Below are 11,466 nucleotides of genomic sequence, written 5' to 3'. Positions count from 1 at the left end.
GTTTCCTTAAATGATGTTCTTCATATAGGGCACACTGTTCAGCCAGAGCTCTTTGAAACTGTTCTGCGCTTTCGTACTCATCTTATTGCCTTTGCAGCTGATATTGCAAAAATGTATAGGCAGATTCTCCTAGATCCAGCTGATCGTGATCTACACCGCATATTCTGGCGTGATGACATCAATAAACCAGTAGAACAATATCGCCTTAATACTGACTTATGGTTCTGGTCCTGCAGCATTCCTTGCACACCACCATCAGTTTGGAGGTTGGCCAGGATCCTTGAGGTACATCCTGGTGCAGATAATAAAGTCTGAGTTGTCACACTTCTCACATCTACAGGCATCTTATCACGTGCTATTTCTAGTATTGTACCTTTGCCTCATGATGATGAGATTGAAAATGTATCTACTCATTAATTTTATTATTGGTTTAATTTACTCTTAGGTTTATGTATTGTTGTAGTCATTTATCATTTTTCTAATGGGCCCGGCATTGGTACTTGTCTTGTTTGGTTCTATGGGTGCGAAACATGGATTTGATGTCTTGTTGTTTTTTGGGATTTACGTTTCCCCAGTTTCAAATCATCCTTTTCATCATTGACTTAGCTTGCTCATTCAACATATTTTCTTTCTTTCTTATTATGCCATCCTGCAGATGACATAATGGGCCCGGCTTATGTTGAATTTCACATCCAATTCAATGATTGAAATCATTAGTTCCTTCTTTACCACCTGGAGCGCTCATTTCTTCTGCTCACATTTCGTCTTCTCTCCAGCAGCTGCTGCGCTCTGGTGACTGCTTTTCAAAGCTGGACACAGCCTATGGCAGCTATGACTTGCATTTTTTGATGGCGGCGTCTTCTCTTCTTCTCGTCATGTCGAAGGCGTGTTTCGTTTGATCTTTTCAAGTTTTTCTGGTGAAAACTTTGCTCAGTGCAATGGGATAATTCTATTCCTATTTCTTCATTCTTGTGAGTTGGTGACACATGCGTGTAACAAATTGATTTAATATCAATTTCATTTTCCTTTGGGTGAACCCGTAACCATCTACCTTTGACTGTAACTTGGCGTGCCTTGTTAATATTTTGTGAATCTACTTCAACACTGTCAGATTTCGCACTATACATTGTGTTCTTGTCCCAACTTGTCACGTTAGTGCGCAAGTCACTTTGTCATCGGTCCACTTTCACTGTGTTTTCTGCAGTTCACGGATTACATCAGTTTTTTGTCATGCTACATTTGTACATTAATTTTATTGTACATTTTGGTATTATTTAATATTATTTTGGAGTATTTCCTACCGTGTCTAGACGTTTTTTACGCATATCTTTTTCATCGACGTGGCTATACATAGCTTCTTACAACGCAATTCGTGCATGCACTTTCCTGTTCCCTTCTTCACACAAAAATGGCGTAGCATATCAACATCAACGTTTTCCAGTTCTTCGGTTTTTTGTCACCTTCAATTCAAAATTTTCAATTCTCAGTTTTAAATTCATGTTTATTCAACGTAGAATGTTTCTTCCAGTGCTTTGATAAAGTTTCAGTATTTTCGGTTCGTTAGTTTGTGAAATATCTTCAATATCAGTATTTGGTATGTTCCAACACGTTTCATTCGTCACGAGTGCTTCGAATTTTTATCTTCAATTTAAATTTATTCACTTCTCAGTGTGAGAACTCAAATCATTTTCATATTACTGATTATGAAAATCAAGTTTCCAGAACATTCAACATTCAGCGACAAGTTATATGATTGAACTGAACATTCATTTGCGGTAGGCATTTTGTGGTAGGGCTTGAGGCCCAATTTTGCATTCATTCGTTTCATTGAAGTAATTCTGGTCTCGCGGGACATTATTACTGGTGTGTTGCTTGCATTCCAAGATCACACTCTCATCATTTCATGGTGCAGTCAGACGTTCTGCTCTGTATCCGTTTTGTTAGGTTAGTCAACTAGCTACCTAATCATTCATTGCTAGATCGCAGTATTAGCAATTTTCATGTCTACCCCGTAGATGGTGTATCAGTTTCAATCAGTTCTTTTAGTGATCTACGAACATTTGTTACATTTCATTCACCATGCCAAGCATTTGGATGGTTGTCTATTCAGACATTCACTTAGCATCAGTGTTGTGATTTTTGGCCGTAGCCAATTCAATTAGCTTTGCATTTCATTCACCGTGCCTAACTTTTGGACGGTTCATTCAATTCAAATTCAGTGAATCTTCAGCTACGTTACTTTCAAGTTTATGTGTTGCATATCTCAACTGTGTCACACCGTCATTGTGTCAGTCTTGCCCGTATTGCACTGACAATAGTTAACCTGACATTACCCACTCATCGCTGTGTCGCCGCCATTCCTGTGTTGTCACCACTGAGCCATCGCTGTTGGCTATCCTGATTCGTCACCATTCCAGTCCGGAGTCTGTCGCTCGGATTGATTCTTGTCCTGCTTGCGGGTCATCCAAGTCGCCGCTCTTCATGGCTCGCCGTCCAGTCCAGCTCCGGTAGCTCGCTCTGGTCCGCTCCATTTCGTGGGTCCATCCAGGTCTCCACCATCGTCCGGTATCATCGAGGGGGTCTCGATGTACTGCCCATCCAATTCAAGATTGGATCTCATGCTCTTCATGCATTTGATAAGTATTCTGTATCAATTTTGAATCATTATCAGCATTTTTCATTATTTGTTCAATTGCCTTGTTTGTTTAATTATTATTTGACCTTTTCAGGGTTTACTTGGAATTATTTATTCTAAAGTCGCGATTCCCATTTGTAGACACAACTTTTTACCAATATTTTTGGAAGTATTGCAAGTATTTGTACTTTACATTTTTCATATTGACTTATTTAAATATTGATCAATTTCCAATTAACTTTTTGTTTGTGTATTTAATTTGATCACATTTAATGACTTATGACCTATGTTTTACTTTTATCTTATCATGATATATCTGATCATATCAGACTTATTGATCTATCATTTAAAGTTAGTCTAAGCCATTGTCAATTACGTTCTTGAATACAGTGTCTGTTTCATTTCACTGTACTACCTATTTTATATTGTCTTTAAAATTATTAATTACATTGAATATATGCTTTTCAATTGGCATTCAACTCATGATTATTTAGTGTATCTAATAAAGCCTATCCAGAACTACAAAGGTTTTAATATGTCCTGAAAGCGTTTGTTTATTACTCAACATTTAATATTTATATTTAATTGTTCTTTATTGTCAAACTACATTTACCTTTTGTATTTTTGCGATTACTCATTGACCTGACTTTTCTCTATTACTTATTGTCATTTGAAGGTTTATTTTCTCTTGGAATTTATGCACTAGCTCATTACGGAGCATTACATATAGTAGGTTTATACTTATTCATTAGTCACAATTGTCTTTTAATTTGAATGACGAACGATCTCAATGCTAAAATTATAACATTCAAGTCCCAGAATTTATTACTGTAGGCACTTTATTCATAAATGTATGTTTGCTATATTAAATATAAGTTTTTCAGTTATACATTTTCAGTATTTCAGTACTTGCATCATGGTTTGTAATGTATCAATCAATTTCACTAGGAATTTGGTCTTGTACCTAAATTAAATTTTTCTGTTATCAAGTCAGCATTTATCATTGACAATCTCAATTTTTACTGTTTCAATTTTTTACTATGTCATTTTTTATTTCTCGTCAGTCAACTGCCCTGTGTGGCATTTCTAAATTTAAGACAATATGTCACGTTTCTCAGAGTATATAATAAATCTATTGAATTGTTTTACTTAAACCTTATTTTTTTATTTGGCGTCTTTCCCAGCTACCAGTTTTATTATAAATTATCATTCATTTTTGGCATGTTGGATTTGTGCAGTAGTACAATAATATACAATTCATACATCTTAACAATTTTTATTTACAAAAGCATTTCTTACAGTCCACTATTATTTCATTCAGTGGCACAGATCATACAACACTTTTATCTACTTTCAACTTGGATTGACGTGCCTTGTTGCTGTTAATGAATCTGTTTCAATACCATATTGAATCTTCTTTTAAACTTGATTTCGAACTGTAACTTACTAATGTTTGGTAATGCCCTGCCTTTACTTGACTGTTGTGTTTAAACTGGTAGCCACACACTTGCTTAGGCTTACCTCAGTTTCCATATGAACTGGACAATTCAACTAAAGTTAGCTCTTCAAATATGAACAGTGATTAATATTTTCTTGGAAGATCTTTCAATGTTTCCAAATGCTTTGTCAGTTTCATTTTCATATTCTAACTAAGAATATTTAGATACCCATGACTTCTGAAAGGATCTTCCCTTACCGATTACCTTTTTATTGCTGTTCAAATCTAAACTGTCACTATTACTGGGACTGGCAGATGTTCCAGGTACCACTACAGATGATTCCAGTGCTGGGAGTGGTTTTGCGATCTCATCAACACGCGCTTTTTTAAATACAAACTTGTCCATATTGTATCACTTACAATAATTCACTTGACACTCGATACTCCATCAATATTCACTGCTAATACTCAATCTCAATCACTCAATCACATCAATATAACGAAACACGATGTAAACTGAACTAATAGGAACTGACTGCAAGTGTTTGTTTACTAGGGACGATGTCCCGTTTGACGCGGTTCCACTAGACAAAGATGGCGGTGCTTCATCCCCTCCCTTGGCCGGCCGGGAGCAGTGACCTTGGCAAAAGTCATAGGCAACCTTTTTATAGCTTGCTAACTGGTTGCAACTATAGAGCTACAAGTTGCGGGTTTTTTATTTTATGAAGTCTTTTGTCTTTACTTTCTAAACATTGAAATTGATTAATTTAAATTTTAAGGATGACAAGAATATTTAACAGTTATTAAAACGCTGTTTTCTGTTCTCAATAATTCCGATACTCGGTCAACTGTATACTTTTAACAGATTCTTTAAGTTAGACAATTGAAATTTTGGGGGGGCTCCGCCCCCCCAAAATTATTTTTGAGGGGGCTTGAGCCCACCCAGGCCTTATGGAGTCGGCGCCAGTGCCATATTGAATCTTCTTTTAAACTTGATTTCGAACTGTAACTTACTAATGTTTGGTAATGCCCTGCCTTTACTTGACTGTTGTGTTTAAACTGGTAGCCACACACTTGCTTAGGCTTACCTCAGTTTCCATATGAACTGGACAATTCAACTAAAGTTAGCTCTTCAAATATTGAACAGTGATTAATATTTTCTTGGAAGATCTTTCAATGTTTCCAAATGAACTGGGAGTTATCAATGTGCTGTAACCAATCGTCTTATCCATACAAGTGTTGGAAATCTGCATCAATTCATCACGGACAGTATACCCATACTTCAAGCAAGCCTACCTTGACTATTTCCTGGAGCCAACTTGAACACCACTATCATGTTGAAACCCTAGGTAACTGCATATTTTTACCATCTTTGTATTTGCTAATTACCTTTATCTTCTTATCCCTTAAATAAGGTTAGGTTGAGTTTATTTATTACTTGGATCTATTTACTTAGGCTATTTTTGATTTTTGTTGCTTCATCATAGGTCAGATTTTTGTATGAAACAAGAATAACTTGACAACCTATTGTAAATTTTTCAATCATGAATGTTGTCAGAACATAATCTTTTCTTGTTCATGATGCAACTTACTATTGCAGAATCACTTAATATATTAAAATATTGGTTACTTGGTAAAATATTGTACATCACAATTTATTGACTTAGGATTTTAAAACAAACAAGCAATTTTAGGCTTGTTATTTGATCATCACAATTTATTGACTTAGGATTTTAAAACAAACAAGCAATTTTTATTGCATCAAATATATTTTGTTCAATTACAATATTTTGTAATCTACAAATTTTATAAATATTAAATTCATCACATTTTAAATTCAATTTCAGTATTTTTCAAGCTCATTATTATTGTAATCTTATGATTAGTATTCAAGTTCTTTGTAAGTGTGAATTACCATAGATTCAGTGTATCTTAACTGAATTATCCCCACTAAACTTCGATGTTTATCACTTATAAATTTTCCATATTAAACCTCAATGGTTATTGATTTTGAACTGCTTCTAATGATTCTTGATGTTTATCAGCTATCTTGATTGTCTGTTTCTCCATTTAAATTTTTATGTTTGCTGAACTTGACAATTTGTTATCAACTTTAATTTTGTATGACTATTGAGCTACTTGTATTCACTATCAAAAATTATTGTTCTGCCATTTCTATTTCAATACATTTATATATTGCTCACTTGGTATTTTTTTCTCCAAGAACCTATTCATATTAGTAATAATTTTTCCGTCTTTTATGAAACAAAGACGGTGGTCCTCTTCATTAAAATTATATTGTATCTGGGTCAATGACCAATAAGCAAAATATTTACATCACATTGACCAGCCGCTCTATACTGAGCCACTAGCTACCAGAATTCGGACTCAGAAACAATACTTAGAAAGCTGTTGTTCTTCATTTTTAATGTTTCTATGTATAAGAAATAATAAGTTTCATCACAACCCATAAAGTAGTTTTTCAGAAATTGTGATAAGTAGTAATTTCCAGAATTCAACAATCAAGTTATTAATTACATACTGACTCAATTAATCTACCCAGTAGATCTATATATTAATCAGAGAGCACTTAAATACCTTCAATTACATTGTAGTCGCTTGATTCAATTAACGGAAATCGAAATATTGAATGTCAAAGAATATTAACTTAGGTACTGTATTGTCTCTTATGATAAATTGGAGACTATTTGAAAGAAAAATAGACGATATCTCTCAAGTCTTTGAAATGAAATTCACCTCGAAAGTGGAGATATTTCGTATTTATTTCCATTTACAATAATAACAGCATTTACTTTGCACCCAACCACATCCCTACCACCAGTGATTGGTGGGTTTTTTTTATACTCTTTGCATTTTGGTTCTGTTAACTACTAGAAGATCGATATCCAAAGGGTCTGATTGATACTATGATTCAAGATGCAAGACAATAATATCATTTATGTTGTAATATTGTTACACTTCTCAAAATAGAACACTTCACCTGGTTTCTACTTGGACTAAATCTAATAAATAGATCTGATTTCAACATTACAGAAACATGATATTATTAGTAAAACATTGGTAAAAATGTAAAACTCAATTGATCAATAATTTTTTATTAAAGCAACCTTGTGGATGTTATGAGCCATGAAAGCTCAATATGATTAATATTTTCAATGCGCCAGTCGTGATCTCAAATGTAGTCGGGATCTCTGATCTGTACTATTTTTCGGGTTCCCCATCACTTTTAGTTTCCTCAAATCGGAATAACCTTGTTTTTAATGACCTTGTCTTTCATCAACCAACAATTTTTTTATTGGGTACTCTAGCTATAACTTCATTCTGGAGGGAATGTTGATTGGCATGATTGTGTAAAACTTACCCAAGACTCAGAAATTGTGATCAAATGATCAAAATAGAGAGACTAAACACTGATTCAGATGTGCTATGGTTTGACTATTTTGTCTTCTTCCGATCGGGATTTCTGAAATTTGAGTCACTTTAACACAATCACCGCCATTCAACGTTTTCTTCAGAATCTGATTCTCTACAACTTCTATCAATAAAAAATACAAGTTTATGATTTCATATCCAATTATTTATAACCATTAAGTATTAATAAAACAAATTGATCAACCATTTTCTGCTTTGAATTAGTTTCTTTCTAATTTTTTTATTATTTCCATTTTTTCCAGGAATCAGCCATCAACACCAGCTACAATAACAATAATCGACATCGATTGTGAAGATGAACCTCTCGAATAGATAAGAATATAATAGTAGTGACAGAAAAGATCATAAAACGTGTCTACATGTTCAATTTACTGATATCATAAACAATAAATTAGTAATTGATTATGATTACGGTTTTTAATTGAATAATCAATCCCTGAAACCTCAATATTGTTGAAAATATTAATTGAAATTTACAAAACTGCAAAAATGTATTTATAATATATTTTTTTAAATTGTGTAATGAGGGTACAGTTACACTATGAGCCAGTTTGCTCATATAAGCGCTTTCAAGCTGGTAGTGAAAACTTACAGGTAAAAACAGAATCTGGTAACATGCATAGAAACACCTCATGGCATGCACAGAGAGAATAGAACTGATCCATGAATAATGCAGAGTTAGTTCAATTCTCTCCGAGCACATCATAACGTGTTTCATCCATTTGAAAAAAAATGTTTTTCACCTGTAAGTTGGCACTAGGTACCAGCTTGAAAGTGCTTATTTGAGCAAGCTTGCACATAGTATAACTGTACCCTTATGTTCTCACAATATTGTAAAATAGTGTCAAAAATTTTTGTACAAAATTGTGGAATAATGTTCTCACAATACTGTGGAATAATTTTCTCACAATATTATGAGATATTTTTTCCACAATTTTTTGTGAAATATTCGGTTCAATATCAATATTGTGTTAATATATTTCAATATTTCAGGAAAATATCTTCCCAACATCAACCAATATTTTCAAATATCGTAGGAAAAATATTGAAGGTTTCATAAAGATATTGTCAGAGTATTCTGACAACATTGACCAACATTTACAACACATTGAACAATGTTGTGATAATTTTTGTCACAATATTGAGATAAATATTTTTTAAAAAATGTTGTCTCAATATTGTGACAATATTTTCCAATATTTTGTCAAAATATCTTAGCAATATGTACCAGCATTGCTATAATATTTTCAAAAAAATATTAAAGGTTTCATAAAGATATTGTCAGAGTATTTTGACAACATTGACCAACATTTACAATATATTAAACAATATTGGGAAAACATTCCTTCCAATATTAAGACAATATTGTTTTGCTACTTGGGCACCACTCCATTCAATAGCTTTGTGCAGCAAAAAAACTGACACTGTTGTACTTTTTACAACAGCGCGACTGCCGGAAGGTTAACTTACATTGGATATTCCTATTTTATAAAATATTTTTTCATCAATAGACAAACTGTTATTTGTTATTGTTTACCGTACTGAGTTCATAGATATAATAGCCTTTCTATTCTCCTGTGACAGCTAACCATCAATTCAATATAATAATATTATGCCTTCTTTTTGGAATTAATGTAATGTAAGATGGAATAGAAGATTACCAGTATATATTGCATATGAATGAAGAAAAAATCAATTTGAGATTTTACAAAAATTAAAATTAGAAATACAGGCGTACCTAAAGTGACTAACAATAATGACATTGCCTATTCTGTGGAAAATAATATTTTTTAATGATTTCAAAGTATTATAGCTATTATTTGTTGAATTGAATTTTTATTGTTTCCGAAAAAAATACAATGTAGCATACAAATGTAAAAAACACATGTACACAAACTTAAAATAACAAACTTAGAAAATAAAATAATAGAAACCACGCTCACATGAACCTAAAAGGTTTGTTCGTGAGTCGTGAGTTGAATTATAAATTAAATATTGAAATGAAAGAAAGGAGTTCTGAATTTATAGCCGACTATAAACAAAATAAAACATCTTATAATAGAAAGTAATTATTAAAAGAAGAATTACAGTTTAAAAGACATATTGAAATTATGTGATTGTTTATAGAGAAAAAAAAAAATTTTGAATTGAATTGAATTTAATTTATTGCCAAAATTACAAATACATATTTGTACAATATTAATCACAAGAGTATACAATACAAATAGACATTGATTTTAACTTGAGTACAACAATATTATCAATGTAATATTTGGCACTGCCAACATAAGAAACCTTGTGTGTTGGCAGTGAGTTGCAGTTCACTTATAATTCTGCTTCAAGTACTTTATATACAATTCAAATTTTATAATGTTAAAGAAAGTATTACAGTAATTTACAAAACTCGAAAAAGCTTGGAAAAAAACAAAACTTAAGAATACTACATATTATAATATGATAAAGTGATATCCAATTAATTATTGTGACGTCTTGAGGGCCATCATGACAGTTAATCTTTCAAAAAGAGAAAATAAATACAATAAAACTAATCTCCTGCAAGATACGTGGGACAATTACACACCAGGTTCAAGAACCTGAAACTGAAATACCATCGTTCACAGTTTCTAGTAACAATAATGAAACAATAATAAACAGGGCACTCATACCATCACATAGGGGAGACCAGTACACAGTGGGCCACCGTACACAGTGGGACACTGTTCAAATATCGCGCTGTATTGCTCACAGCTGATTCATCAGCTGTAGGTACCCATAATGCAGTTTGGTCTAGGCCTCCTCCATATTGGAGATCATTGTTGTAACACAAGACAAGCATTCGCTATCCTGAGGTATGTATTTTAGTCATATAAAAATTAATTTTTCTGCCTATTTTCAATTGTTTTAATTTACTATGGGAGTGCCCTGACTCCTAGTTGGTATTCTAGTAATGATGGGCATTATCTAAGGCAGGGGTGCCCACAAGGGGGGGGCATGGCGCAATTTGCGCCATCAACATTTTTGGGGGGGCATGATTTTTTGTATATTTTATGTCATTATTTTGAATTATGATTAAAAAATCAAGGTATTAAATAGAGATATCCTAATGTAGTTAATTTTTCCCACCTTTACAATGTTATATTTTGCTAAGTGTAACTCAATATAAAGCATAAGCACAATTAATAATATTTTGTATGCAGGAATTTTAGTAATTTTTAAGCCTATGAGTTTGAAGGTAAATCTTTGACAAAAATAAATTATAACTTCATCATCCACTATTATTCTGATTTCCTTTGCTTCATTTTAATTTTTAATGGTCCTGTGTTTGAGTTTCCTTGCTCTTGCAAGAAATATGCGATATTTTTCTCATTTCCACAGTCTCGCCAGTTTTTCGATATAAACAGTAATGCAAGATCAATTTAGGGCAACTCAGCTTATAGAGCATGAAATTCTCTCTCACTTAAGACCAATCGCAAGTTTCTATCATGCATTGTACTCATTTTAGAGACTCTTTGATAACAGTAAATCGCAAGAAAAATGAGAAAATAAAAATAAATTCGATTGCACTAGGTCTCATCCCTGAAAAAACTCCCTGAAGGACATGAAAAGGATAATTCATCCTTGGAAAAACAGATGATGATTTCGTCTGTGAATAAATCACAGACGAAATATATTTTTCGTAGTGAATAAATCAAAATTCGGGTAAGTAACAGTTTTGGGCTGTGCCTGTTAGTATTTCCCCAATCATTTTAAAGAAATGATTATCAATGAAATAAATCTGTTTATCAATGAATAAATAACGAGCAAAGCTCGGTGCCCCGATATTTGGTATTAATAGATAGAATTTACAAAATGTACTTGTTCAGATGATATCTTTATTCCAAAAACCAAACCATTTAAAGATACATTTTGTTCGACTTGTGTTATTTACTCCTGTAATGTT

The 11,466-nt window shown here is 32.8% G+C and overlaps 1 long non-coding RNA gene across 1 annotated transcript; it reads left to right on the top strand.

Annotated features, from left to right (window-relative positions):
* The first annotated feature begins 5,052 nt into the window (after positions 1-5,052).
* LOC120350793 lies at positions 5,053-7,932 on the top strand. The gene is made up of 2 exons (XR_005571035.1): positions 5,053-5,422; positions 7,769-7,932. It is a non-coding gene; the product is annotated as an uncharacterized LOC120350793 (long non-coding RNA).
* The last annotated feature ends 3,534 nt before the right edge of the window (positions 7,933-11,466 follow it).

This window comes from Nilaparvata lugens, chromosome 4, assembly GCF_014356525.2.
Source record: "Nilaparvata lugens isolate BPH chromosome 4, ASM1435652v1, whole genome shotgun sequence".
NCBI classification, from domain to species: domain Eukaryota; kingdom Metazoa; phylum Arthropoda; class Insecta; order Hemiptera; family Delphacidae; genus Nilaparvata; species Nilaparvata lugens.
Note: the sequence above shows the minus strand (reverse complement) of the source record. Positions and strands in the feature narration are given on the sequence as shown.